This window comes from Lithobates pipiens, unplaced genomic scaffold (genome assembly GCF_037356315.1).
Source record: "Lithobates pipiens isolate NorthernLeopardFrog02 unplaced genomic scaffold, aLitPip1_a1.2 Scaffold_22, whole genome shotgun sequence".
In the NCBI taxonomy this organism is placed as follows: Eukaryota; Metazoa; Chordata; class Amphibia; order Anura; family Ranidae; genus Lithobates; species Lithobates pipiens.
This window is the reverse complement of record NW_027507784.1, coordinates 92,063,438-92,077,819: the sequence shown is the minus strand read 5'-3', so window position 1 is coordinate 92,077,819 and position 14,382 is coordinate 92,063,438. Positions and strand designations below refer to the sequence as shown.

Genomic DNA, 14,382 nt, shown 5'->3' with positions numbered 1-14,382 from the left:
TAAAAGTTTGTCGCCATTCCACGTGCGTGCGCAATTTTGAAGCGTGACATGTTGGGTATCAATTTACTCAGCATAACATTATCTTTCACGATCTAAAAAAAATTGGGCTAACTTTAATGTTGTCTTATTTTTTTTTATTCAAAAAAGTGTATTTTTCCAAAAAAAAGTGCACTTGTAAGACCGCTGCGCAAATACGATGTGACAGAAAGTATTGTAACAACCGCAGTTTTATTCTCTAGGGTGTTAGAAAAAAAATGTATAATATTTTGGAGGTTCTAAGTATTTTTTTTAAGCAAAATATGTTTAACTTGTAAACAACAAATCTCAAAAAGAGGCTCGGTCCTTAAGTGGCTAAATGAATTGCGGGAGCCAACGGTATTGCCTGAAATACTTACAATAATTTTGGTATTATACCCATTTTCACTACATTAATTCTCCCCATCCATTAATAGACTTTATTATATACTTGAAGTGAATTTATAATTTTTCGGATCAATGGCAAGTAGTTTAACTCCTGTAATTTAGCCATATCTCTTGTGATATATATCGCTAGATATTTAATTGCTATTTCTTGCCATTTGAAGGAAAAGTTCTTTTGAAGGAGTTCCTGAACTTTTCTTGGTAATGATATATTTAGCATATCGGACTTATCATAATTAACTTTAAAATTGCTTACCTCTCCAAACCTTTTAAATTCATGTATAAGATCAGGTAAACTCGTTATTGGATTGGTGATATATAGCAATAAATGCCATAATTTAATAAAAGCTTGCTCCCTGATGGTGGCTTGCATGTGGATTTTGTGAACACAAGTGGATTTTTTAACTAAAGTGGAGAGTTAATAACCAGGAGTTGAAAACAGGAGTTGAAAACAGGAGTTAAGACAGGAGTCTCTAACCTCTATCCTACCTTCATCCTCCCCTCCATTTTAAAGATCCCACTGCAAGGGGCAACCAGACAGCTTTCCAGAAACGTCAGGCTGACAGCAAGCCAGATTCACCGGAACCAGAATGTTTAACAGGGACCACCGCAGCCAGGTAAGCTCGCACCTCCACCCCCCCCCCCCCCCCGCAGTGATTGTTCTAGGGACTCCGTCCGACCGCCTACGGGGGTCAGGAAGGAATTTTTGCCCCACTGGTGCGTTTGGCTGCTACTGCCAGGGTTTTTTTTCGGCTTCCTCTGGAACAATCAGGAACAACCGTAGGTTAGCATACCCCAGCTCCGGCCTCCATTCCATGTTTAACGCTATCCTAGGACGACTACTCCAGATCACAGCCAGACTTCTTTTCTGAGCGGAGACCTTCACCTCAAGTAAAGGTAGCCGGAACAGCCAGCAACCGAATACAACAACTCCTTCCGCATCCATATAGACATCCCCTGATCAACTTGCGCGCTAATAGCCTCAAGCACGGCGGCAAGTCTGATACCTTGCCCCTCCTCAGGATCAATACCCCGAGCAGGATCATCATCTTAGGCCCATAGTACCATCAACAGCTTCCACAAACCATGTGCTACTTCAAATACTCAGCTGAAGTTCTGCACAGACCAAGGAACATCAACACCACATTGCCATCTTCCATACAAAAAATACTTCAAAGAGAACAACTATTAAAAACCGGACGACAAGCAGCTCCCAACCACAGGAAGACATCTACTTGACCACTACAATTAGATTGCGCCTTGATTAACACCAGGTCTGCAGTCAAACATAGACTGGAAGTACACGACTTCATCATCGAGAACGATGTAGACTGCCTCTTCATCTCCGAAAGCTGGTTAACCTCTGACTGCAACACCATCCTCACTGAATTGGTGCCGGAAAACTACAGGATCCTAACCCAACACCGGATAGGGGAAAAAGGAGGAGGCCTAGCAGTGATCTTTAAAGGTCACCTGGATCTCACTAAACCATCATCTCAGAACCCAGTGCCTTTTATGGAAACCCTGACGCTACATCTTCAACCAACACCCCATGACACCACTCATATTCTACTGTGCTACAGACCACCGGGACCAAAGTCCAATCTTCTTTCACCCCTCATGGAATCCTTCGCAATGCACACCCTAAAATTCAAAAATTTCCTGGCACTTGGAGATTTCAACCTTTGGGCAAACGAGCCCAAAGGCCCCATCGCGACTGCCTGCATCAATCAACTAAAAGAACTGGGTCTCCAGCAACTGATAAAGACTCCCACGCATGGGTCAGGACACACCATGGACCTCATTTTCAAACAGAACATTGACGTCAACATACTCGACAACATAACATTGCCATGGACGGATCACCACGCCATCAAATTCAAAATCGCTACCAACATCACCAACGAAAAACTGAATCCTGTAACAACAACGCACTGGACCAGATCGCATAAAAAACTGTACTCCGAATCCTTCAAATCCACTCTGTCCAACAAGATAACTACAATAAACTTAAACCACTCTACGGAGGAAACACTCAACTCCCTGAACAGGGCATTGCTGCAATCAGCAGACTCGGTAGCACCAAAACGCAGGGCTCTCATCCGGAAGAAAAACTCTGGATGGTTTAATAGCTCCCTCGCCGTACTAAAGCAAGAACGCAGAAGAGCGGAAAGAACATGGAGAAGAAATACCACCGAGGAAAACCACTTTAACTACAAAGGTCTCACAGAGAATTATCGGAAAGCAATCTTCAAAGCCAAAAAGGACCACTTCTCATATACAATCTCAACGGCCGCAAACCAACCACGGCAACTGTTTAAACTGGTTAATCAATCAATGAATCCGGTGTGCCTAGAACCCCCAGAAAGTGAATTCCAGGATTACTGTGACAAACTGTCGGATTTTTTCATCAATAAAGTCAAAACCATCAGGGAAACAATTTGTCAGAAGAAAACATCCGACCTCAGCCAGCAAATACATAAAGAGGATGTCTGCACCAACATACCGCAACCGCCGAAATTTTCACTATCCCCAATTACCGTAGACACCGCAAAAAACATCATTAATAAACTGCGTGACAGTACCTCACCTATTGACATCATCCCCACAAAACTACTGAAAGAATGCTCCGACATCGTGGCTCCAACCATAACCCACCTCATAAACCGATCATTCCACGAAGGGATTGTTCCCAGCATCCTCAAACAAGGCATCGTCAAACCTCTACTCAAAAAACCAAACCTGGACCCTCAGGATCCAAACAACCGTAGGCCAATTACGAGCCTCAACACCATTTCGAAGATCATGGAGAAAGCTGTAGTACATCAGCTACAACTTCACCTGGATACTCACAAACTCCTGGACCCGCTGCATTCAGGCTTCCGCCCGGGTCATGGAACAGAAACAGCTCTCCTCAAGATTTGGGATGACGCCCTCGAAGCAGCAGATGACGGAGAGCCATGTCTCCTTGTACTGCTAGACCTAAGTGCAGCGTTTGATACAGTAGATCACAATACTCTACTCGTCCGCCTCACAGAAGTAGCCGGAGTCCAAGACATAGATCTCCAATGGTTCGCGTCCTTCCTAGGAAATCGGTCACAGACAGTGAAACTAGGAAAATTCCTCTGACCTGCGGAGTCCCTCAAGGCTCTCCTTTGTCACCCATTCTCTTCAACATTTACATTCGCCCACTCCTTCAAATCATCAGATGCTCAGATCTCTGCTTCCACTCTTACGCTGACGAAATGCAACTTTATTTCCGGATCAATGGAAAAAAAGATCACCAACAACAACTTGAAAATCAATAGAGGACTGGATGACCACTAACTCCCTCCAGCTGAACGAATCAGAAGACAGAGCTTCTTATCTTACACCCAAATCATAAGCCCGCAACCAAAACCTCCTGGTCTCCACCAACCGTCTTTGGGCAGACTATCTCCCCAAAGACCAAAGCAAAGAGTCTCGGGGTTATTTTAGATGCACAAATGTCAATGGATGCGCAAATAGGATCTGTAGTCAGTGGATCTCACCATCTGCTGCGCATGCTCCGCAGACTCATCCCTTTTATCCCAAAGAATGACAAAGCAGTGGTAGTTGGAACAATCATTAATTCACGACTGGACTACGCAAATTCGCTTTACATAGGATTACCACAATATCAACTTGCGCGATTACAACTGATCCAAAACACGGCGGCAAGGCTGATAACAGGAAAAAAAACCTGGGAATCCATCTCCCCTTTGCTGAGGAGCTTACATTGGCTAACCATAAAAAATCGGATCACGTTCAAGACCCTTTGCCTCACCCACAAATGCGTGCATAGAGAAGCTCCGCAATACCTAATGGAGAAAATAAATCATTACACACCAAACCGCAGTCTTCGATCAGCCAACAAAAACCTCTTCCTCGTGCCCAAAGCCCGGTATAAATCCAAGGGGGATCGGAGATTCCCTGTTCAAGGGCCTCGGCTATGGAATGCTCTACCAATCAACATCGGCCTGGAAGAAAATCACCTGGCTTTTAGGAAAAAACTCAAGACCTTCCTCTTTTAGCAGATGATCAAAGCTCGCCACAGCGCCTAGAGGTGATTCAGTTCGCATTGTGCGCTATACAAGTATTTCATTCATTCATTCATTCAATAAATCATCCACATATACTGACATTTTATGCAAGGCTATTTAAAACACCTGAAAATTTTCAAAAAATATGGGGATTTAGTCACACCATATGGCAATATGGTGCTTAACCACCTCAATACTGGGCACTTACACCCCCTTCCTGCCCAGACCAATTTTCAGCTTTCAGCGCTCTCACATTTTGAATGACAATTACTCAGTCATGCAACACTGTACCCATATGAAACTTGCGTCTTTTTTTTCCCACACAAATAGAGATTTCTTTTGGTGGTATTTAATCACTAGTGTTTTATTTTTTATTTTTTGTGCTATAAATAAAAAAACAAAACGTACATTTTGTGAAAAAAATGCCTTTTTCTTTGTTTCTGTCATAACATTTTTCTAATTAGTAATTTTTCTTCATAAATTTTGGCCAAAAGTTATACTGCTACATATCTTTGGTAAAAATAACCCAAATTAGTGTATATTATTTGGTCTTTGTGAAAGTTAGAGAGTCTACAAACTATGGTGCCAATCTCTGAAAATTGATCACATCTGATCAGGCCTTCAGTACATCATGTGTATCTAATTTCTTGAGACACTAACAAGTCAGGAAAGTACAAATACCCCCCAAATTACCCCTTTTTAGAAAGTAGACATTCCAGGGTATTAAGTAAGAGGCATGGTGAGTTGTTTTAAGTTGTCATTTTTTTCCCACAATTCTTTTAAAAAATAAATTATTATTATTTTTTTTACAAAATGTACATATTATCAGGTTATTTCTCACACACAGCATAGGCATACAACAAATTCCACCCCATAATACATTCTGCTACTCTTCCTGAGTATGGCGATACCACATGTGAGACTTTTACACAGCCTGGCCACATACAGAGGCCCAACATTGGAGTAGTACCTTCAGGCGTTCTAGGAGCATAAATTACACATCTCATTTCATTCCTATCTATCACACTTTTGAAGGCCTTGGAGCACCAGGACAGTGGAATTACACACAAAATTACCCCATTTTGGAAAGCAAACCCCCCGATGTATATTCCATGAGGCATGGGCTGCAAATAGGTACTCGGGTACTCTGATGGCCTGGTGATAGGTACTCGGGTGCTCTGATGGCCTGGTGACAGGTACTCGGGGGCTCTGATGGCCTGGTGACAGGTGTTCGGGTACTCTGATGGCCTGGTGACAGGTACTCGGGCACTCTGATGGCCTGGTGACAGGTACTCGGGTGCTCTGATGGCCTGGTGACAGGTACTCAGGTACTCTGATGGCCTGGCGACAGGTACTCGGGTACTCTGATGGCCTGGTGACAGGTACTCGGGTGCTCTGATGGCCTGGCGACAGGTACTCGGGTGCTCTGATGGCCTGGTGACAGGTACTCGGGTACTCTGATGGCCTGGTGACAGGTACTCGGGTACTCTGTTGGCCTAGTGACTGGTATTCGGGTACTCTGAACGGCAGGGACAGGTACTCATATGGACTAAGACAGGTACTCGGGTACTCATATGTACTGTGACAGGTACTCGGGTACTCAGATGGTCTGTGACAGGTACTCAGATGAACTTTGACAGGTACTTTGATGGCTGGTGACAGGTACTATGATGGGTGATGACAGGTCCTCTTTATTGGGGGGGGGGGGCAATCGGTGTGATTGGTGTACACTGTAAGCGGTAACAAGATGTTACCGCAATCTCCTTCTCACACACGATCGGTGTGTGAGGAGGAGAACCCGGTAACATCTCGCTACCGCAGTTTGTTGACATTTAGTGATCGGCTGTGAAAGGATCACAGCCGATCATGTGATAAACAGACGCCGGCCAATGGCTGTTTACCAGCGTCGGTGACGAGCAGTGTTCCCGGGAACACGCAACCACCGGCGTGCATGTGCAGCGCGCTTGCGATCATGCACATGCGCCATGTACATTTGGGTGGAATCATCTGTGATCGGCCGTGACTTCATCGCAGCCGATCACGTGGTAAAAAGCCATGCCCAATGGCAGTTCACCCTCCTCGGTGGAGAGTGGTGTCTCCATGACATGCCGCCACTGAAGGAACAGGGATGTGCACGCACAATCATGCGCATTATTTGTTTAAATTGGAGGATGTCATATGATGCCCTCCCGCAATGAGAGCCGCACTGCTTGGCTGTCATATGACAGCCGGCGGTCGACAAGCAGTTAAGCCCACTTACGGGGCGTGGCTTTGCACGTGGAGCGGATGGCAGCAGACTAGAAGAGCTCCGCTAGACCCTCATCTTCTTCAGCGCAAACGACACCATGACCGACAGCTATCATGAGCAGATTCACCCGCCACAACTCAGGCAATCACTCCCGTCGTTCCGCACCTCTGTCTGGCTCCAGAAGTATCCGGACATCTTTAAATCACAGTCCCGCCGTCTCAAAGCACAATCCAAGATGGTGCAGCCTCGTGGAGAAGAGGCGTTCAGTGAGGACTCACAGTCAGTGTGCCCGCAGCAAAAAGACAAAAAGAATAGGCGCAGGGCGGACATGACTGGGTTAACAGTGGAAGAATGGAAAGCAAGAGGAGGGGCTTAGGTGCCGAGGGGGACGGGCTGGGGGCAGAGCTAATTTATACTCCCGGTGCATCATGGGAGTTTAACAGAAGGTCATGGGAAAAAGTTCCCACCCACCCTCCCTTTCTTATTGCTGTGGTTTTTGTGTCTGGTTTGTGTTTGTGTGTTTCATTTTCTCATGACAGGTGCTGAACTGTGAATGTCATGGCGGAGGCGGGTGTTGGTCTGTGCAGGGGAAGGATATATGACAAAAGAAAAGTTCAGGAACTATCGCTGGATGGCTCCTGATGGTGGTTTCCGGACAACTAAGGTTAGACGGAAAGTGTTATGGGGCACTGCGGACAGTGTTTGTCTCTGAGCCTGCTTGTCGGCTTGAGGCCTAATATTACACTTGGAGAGAGACCGCAGTGCCAGTTGGTTATTTGTTTTGGAGGTTTACAAAAAGTGCCTGCACAGACCAATGCCAGATAGTATTTATAACTGAAGTTTTATATTCATACAGAATTTTATTGGATTTATTTGTTATTTAAATAAAGTAGGCCGCTACGGCCTTTGTTACTCCAACTCGGTGTTGCCTCAAGTTAATGGGTGAAAAAGAGGGGTAAGTTGGGGGTTGGAATGATTCATATCTGGTATACAACAGTCATGCATACGAGGAGGAGGTAAGGGATACCCCCTCACGGAACACTCCCTTACACTTACCGCTATGATGAAGATAGCGGCAGATATTAAGAGCACATTCTCATCTGCCATCACGGAGCTAAAGGCAGACATATTATCCTAAGCCAGACAGGACAAAGCTATCACACGCTTGGAAAGAGTTACAGACTCCCACACAGCGCATCTTATTGAGATGAACCGCCAATTAGAGGACTTAGACAACAGGAGGAGAAGGCACAATATTAGGGTGAGAGGCATTCCTGAGTCAGTTGAACCAGGTAATATTCCCTCTGCCTTACAATATGTGTTCAATGAACTGCTGGAGCACCAAACCGACACACAGATTGACTTTGAACATGCTTACAGAGCCCTGAGAGCCAGGCCGGCGGACACAGCACTCCCCTGGGACATAATTTGTTGTCTACCTAACTTTAAACTGAAGGAGGAAATCATGGCTAAGGCAAGACGCAATGCCCACATTACATTTAATGATACGGAAATATCCATATTCCAGGACCTCTCCCCTATAACTCTGAACAACAGACGAGCACTGTGCCCCCTGCTGGAGATGTTACGCAGGCAAAATATACCCTACAAATGGAAATTCCCTTTTGCTTTGAATGTGACTTTCCAAGGCAAGCAGCTTTACCTACGTACACCCAATGATTTGCAGGGCTTTTGACAGGATATCCAGATTCCACCGGTGGATCTGCCTAAGTGGTACAGGGAATTCTACAACGCACCATCAGCACAGAGCTCCCAGGTTTCACCGCATTCCACTCCTACCAAACCCCCGAACAAAACAGGGAAGTACCAGAAACAACACAACCCAGGCCCCAGCGCTACACCCAAATGCCCCAACACTTCCAGGGCGCTGCAGCCGGACCCGAGCCAAGACTGAAGGAGAGGACCCATAGGGTGGATTGCTGCAATGTTTATGCATACAATAACTGGGAAAAGAACCTAGTTGCAGGGGCGATTTTTCTTTTTCGCTACTTGCGTTGACTGTTATTTTCCTTCGTTAGCTTTCCACATATGAAATCAACAGATGTTCTCCCAAGCAGGCCATCACATGGGCAGACAAGAGAAGGATGCGCAGACCCCTCCAAAAAGAGACCATGAGGCGAGACCTCCTCTGATCACTACAAACTTAAGGTATGAACTTTCTTTTACCTGGATAGAGGAGGAACTCTACACTTGGGACTTTGTCTATACATTGGAGCCTTGTAACCTCTCGCTGCATGCATAAGGCGGATTGTCTTTATCACTTCACGCCTAACATGGATGATACGGGGTCCGCTGCACAAAAGCACGACCTAGGGGTCTCCATTTACCATTTAACATTCATCTCTATGGACTACCATAACAAAAACAAAAGGGAAAGAGGGTTGGCATGCGACCACCTACTTGTTGATATATCTTGCTTAAATTGGTTAATAATGTAAGAGGTAGTAAGCAAACATAGATATTTAATGGTTATATTTGATTCACACCCATCGAGGGATTATGGTTATGGTTGACGTTTACAACGAGCCCTAGATAAGTTAATATTGTTATATATTGGAGCTGGGGGTTGGCAGGAGATTGTTGACAGCTGTAAATCAACCAGATTTCTCAGCTTCGCTGGGAGCTTGGCTGTTGGCATAGCCCTGAGTGATCCTCCCACTTCCCCCACAGTGGGTGCTGTGACGCGGTCACTTCAGCGACGTCCCTTTTTACGGGGCCCTCGCTGAGGTGTTAACTCACAGCTCCAATTTAAATAAACACCTCTAGTGGTCAGCACCTAGAGGCTAATTACCAAACATCTTGACTCACTTTCCTAGTGTCAGTTAATGGGCTCACTGTCCCCTTTCCTTCCTATCTTCTAATCTATCACCAACTACCCTCCTCCTTTCCTCTTCCCCCTTTCTCCCCTCCCCCCCTTTTTTTTTCTTTCCTCTTTACCTTTCTCCACTACTCCACTGTTCACAATGACAGTGATATCACACAATGTAAGAGGCCTCAATGTTCCTCAAAAGAGAATACAACAGGAAACACATTTCAGGGCAAATTTCATCCCTGAAATGATAGATGGATACTTCACCAAAGTTTACCATGCAATAAATCCAGATTCTAGGACGAAAGGTATCTCAATATTGCTGGGGAAGGACTCTGGCTTTGAGGTCACCCCGCAATTAGCAGACCCAGGAATGGCCGGTATCTCCTCCTCAAGGGAAACATTGGGAAACTCCCCATCACTTTAGCAAGTGTATATTTCCCAAATACTACACATGTGACTTTTTGTCAAAAACTGGTTGATGAGCTCTCCTGGTTTGCATCTGGCTGTATAATTCTCGGAGGGGACTTCAATGTTCCTTTGGATCCCCTTTAGGATACATCCAATGGCAGATCTACAATTACCTACCGCACACTTAAAAAAATTAGAACAATGCTGAACACGCTGACTTTGACGGACTCCTGGCGGGTCATACACCCCCAGGGGAGAGATTATACTTACTTTTACACAGTCCATAACAAATACACCCGCATAGATTTTCTATTCATAACGCAAAGAGACTTAAGCAACATGAGAGAAGCCCACATAAGAACGAGGTCTGTATCTGAATACGCGCCTATCTCTATGACGCTACGATTGCAGAAAGCACATCAGAGAACGAGTGGATGGCGACTTAACTCAACCTTGTTGACAGACCCATTGACTCTAGAACCAATCAAAGAAGCTTCAAGCTATACAGACGTATTTTCAAGAAAACACCACCGACGATGTCTCACACCTCACTGTCTGGGCAGCCCATAAATGTGTGCTCAGAGGCAGACTTATACGTTTTTAGCTTCGCAGAAGAAGAAAGTCGCAGAGAGGGAACTGAAAGACATATTTGAGAAAGTGCAGAAATTAGAGAACCAACACAAAAGATCGATGGCTATGAATTTTGCCGAAGACCTTTTACTAGCACGCAAAGCCCTGCAGGAAAAACTAGACTTACAAGCAAAACTAATATTATTTTTTCGGCGCGGTTTCTTTTATGAACAGGGGAACAAAAACAGCAAATTCTTGGCCAGGGCCTTAAGAGACATTCGCGCCTCAACTTCCATTACCCAGATTAAAAATAAAGAAAACAAATTAGTACACGACACAGACCACATTGCGTCGGAATTTCACAAATTTTACTCGAAACTGTACAATATTCCACCCCCACATAAACCCGCATCAGTAGAAGGATCCAGACCCCAGATCATAGAACAATATTTACAACAAAGCGGCCTACCAAGCTTGTTAGCCTCTGACGCAATGGAAATTGACAAACCTATAGAGGTATCAGAACACCCGCTAATAAAGTGACCTGACCAACCAAATGTAAGTTTCAAATATTATATATACAAATTTTGACTATTTCCAAGCCAGTCAGTACCCTACTGGCCAATATGTTTATTAACCTAATTATGTTTTAGTATTTCTAATCCCATTTATTTGAGCGATCTATATGATTTTTTGTTATGATATTTTTGACTTTTTGTTATCATTTTCTCACCTACCCCCTAGTTACTCCATGATGTGGTCATTCGGGGCTGGCTCTTCTGGTCTCAGTCCCGGGGTTGCGATGCACACAGTTCACTACCCCCCGCCTCAGCGCATCAGCGTCATGTTCTTATGTCCCGTACGTGGCACCAATTGGCGCCGTATTGCACGATGTGTGTTTATTTCATCCAGCACTGCGGCAATATATAGGGGGGTGTGCACCCACCGTGATCAGGGTATCGCGGAGGAGAGGCCCTCTATTCCTATATGCTGCTCTGATGCCTTTTCATGACGTTGGCGTGAGCACGCCCCCAACGAATGACGGCCATCTGCCGGTGTTGTGTCGAATACTGTCCCCCGTCGGATAGTGTCCACTCTGTACTGCGCTTGAGCAGTACGGAGGACAAGGAGACGCCAAAGGTCTCCGAATATGAACGGCGCCTGCGCACTGAGTCCAGGTTCAAGCCCCACCATCCAAGTGGATATAGAGTTAGAATAAAAAAATTCCAGAGCGAAGCGAGGCCGTGCCCGAAGCATGGCGAGCGAAGCAAGCCCGCAAGGGGCCCTGTTACTAAGTGCTACTGTATGTCCACTTGCATGGTGGGGCTTGAACCTGGACTTAGGGCAGAAGGTACTAGCAAGTGTGCAGGGGCCGTTCATCTTCGGAGACTTTCTTAGTTTCCTTGTCCTCCGTACTGCGCAAGCGCTACACCTGCGCAGTATGGGGCGGACACTATCCGATGGGGGGACAGTTTTTGGCAGAACACTGGTTCACTCCGTGCATCTCCTCAGTGGGGAAATGATCCATTTTATGCTACAGCCTTAGTAATTACCCCACTATACATAATCATATTTTCTCGCTAGTCTGTTATTTTGCCCCTTTTGCCTTTTAGTTGTTGTTATTTGTTTTTCACTTCATACCCTCATGGCACACACTAATTTTATTTTCTGACACATTGCTGTGTCAGCATAACCTTCACATTTACCTGGTCCATGTCTAATAGTGGGCTTAAGTACATAACACTTATTCCACACTCAAACACACTTATCCCCTATTGCACATGTAGCACTGACCCCCGAAGGAGCGGCTGAAATTTTCCTGGGCTTACGGATTACCTCCTCCAGCTCGTAACTCATCTTTCTTGTCTAGGGGTTCCAAGGGTTAATGGCCCAGTAACTGCAGAGACCAACACTTGCATTCTTTTTTGGGGTTTTATTTGCATAAAACAGTTGAACAAAACTCAGTCTCTTAGTTGGGAATAGAGGGTATAAGGATGAAGTATAGCTCAGGTACTTTGGAACTGCTGACTTCAATAAAAGCCTCTCTGTACACAATCCAGGGAATAGCCACTCACAACTGGATTCTTTAACTGTTGGATAAATCCTTGTTTATGGATACTAGCAGCCAACATGTAATTTTAGTTTAGCAAAGTCTCTGCCACAGACTTGGTTGAAAACTTAGATGATCACAGGAACTTAGTTGAAAACGGAAGGATAGAGGTAGGAACTTTCTTACTGTACCAGTATCTTGCAGCCTGTCCGGTGATACCATAAGAAATGTGGATTCAATTAGTGTCCATAACAGCTCAGCTTCCAGGCTCTTACCGAGCAGCCAGCCTTGTGCGTGGCTCTCCTACTGAAGAGTCCTCTCCTGGTTGCATGTAGAGTTGCTGGGCCTCTCCAAACCCGAGATGGCACCGAAACACCTTAGAATCCTCCTTCCAGTTACTGTGCCTCGGACTAGCCAGTTCCGAGGCTCGAAAATGGATGGATCCGCACCCCAGGCCATGAGGGCCTCTGGGGGCTGGTCAGGAGGACCAGGACCATGGAGTCCGCAACAACTTCTGGACCGGAACCCAGAATCACGTGACTTCAGCACCTTAAGTACCCTCTCCCGGAATACACAGCGAGACAACGCACCCACTGATTGGCTCCGAGAGAGAGATTGGTACCCAATGCGTCCAATCAGACTGCGTTCTAATGCCTCTCACAGGTGCGAACCCCACCTATGACCAGGCAGAACCTTAATACAGCCCAGCCAAACTGATGGCAAAACACAATTTCACACAATTAACCCCAAAACTCAACTGCAGTTTTGGGCAAAAACTAAATTTACATACATAGCGCATACTCATCAGGAGTACCGGCGCTACACACATTTATGGAGGTAACATTTACTCCTTACCCATCCAGTGTTCCCTTTCCAATCCATCTAATTTTCCACACTCCCCCCCCCCTATAGAATTGGGTGCGCTTGGCAACATGTTTGCCCACCCCCATGTGATGGTGTACTGGAGTGGTCCGGTATCCTTGGCTGCTTTCTTCCTTGAGTCTGAAGATTATCTTCTTGGGGAATGCTCTCTGCCTCAACCCCGGGTGAGACTATGTAACCCAGTCCGCTGATATTACCCTCCCTAGGAGCAGTGATCGATCTGTGGTTTTCCATAAGTAGTATTTAGAGATGTGTTTTACCCACTTCTTACCTACATAGAAGGCCTCATATCGTAATAGATTATTTATTATTTCTTAGTTACATATGCATCTGACTCCTGATGATTGGTTGAAAGCCAAGAAACGCGTTGAGTTACCAACTAATGGATGCTTATTATCTGATTCATTTTTGTACCAACTGTGTCATGTCCAGCGTTTATTCATATTAAATATTTTTATATGAATATTACTGTAAATCCTTTGTGATTACACTAGTCAGTCTATATTATTGCATATTGATATTTTTAATACTATGGATTATTGATTTGATATTTTTTACATTAAAACAAACTCAATTTACTTCCAAGTAAATAAGTACCATTAACTCTTTGATATGCCTCATCTAAAGTCCCGTCCAAAATTCCCTTTTCTCATTCTATACAGGATATAATTTAGTAACACAACTGGGAAATTAGAAGTTGGTTACCAACAGCAGATAAATAATGAGAAACCGGAAACCGCTCTATAGAACAGTGCCAGGGAAATGTATAACACTTAATACTTCAGTTCACTTCCTCAATTCTTGGCAGGCAGTTAAATACACAGCTATGGGAACTTTCTTATCAGACAAAAGATTTTTAATTTGAGTATATATTTAAAGCCAAACTCTGGACACAATAACTTTTATTTAA

At 44.9% G+C, this 14,382-nt stretch overlaps 1 protein-coding gene and 1 long non-coding RNA gene across 2 annotated transcripts in view; both read left to right on the top strand.

Annotated features, from left to right (window-relative positions):
• LOC143923946 (uncharacterized) overlaps positions 1-14,382 on the top strand; it is a 281,712-nt gene that overhangs the window by 217,821 nt on the left and 49,509 nt on the right. The window lies entirely within an intron of this gene.
• The window catches only part of SLC11A1 (solute carrier family 11 member 1), a 106,281-nt gene that overhangs the window by 45,368 nt on the left and 46,531 nt on the right, over positions 1-14,382 (top strand). The gene's annotated exons all lie outside the window — the stretch shown is intronic.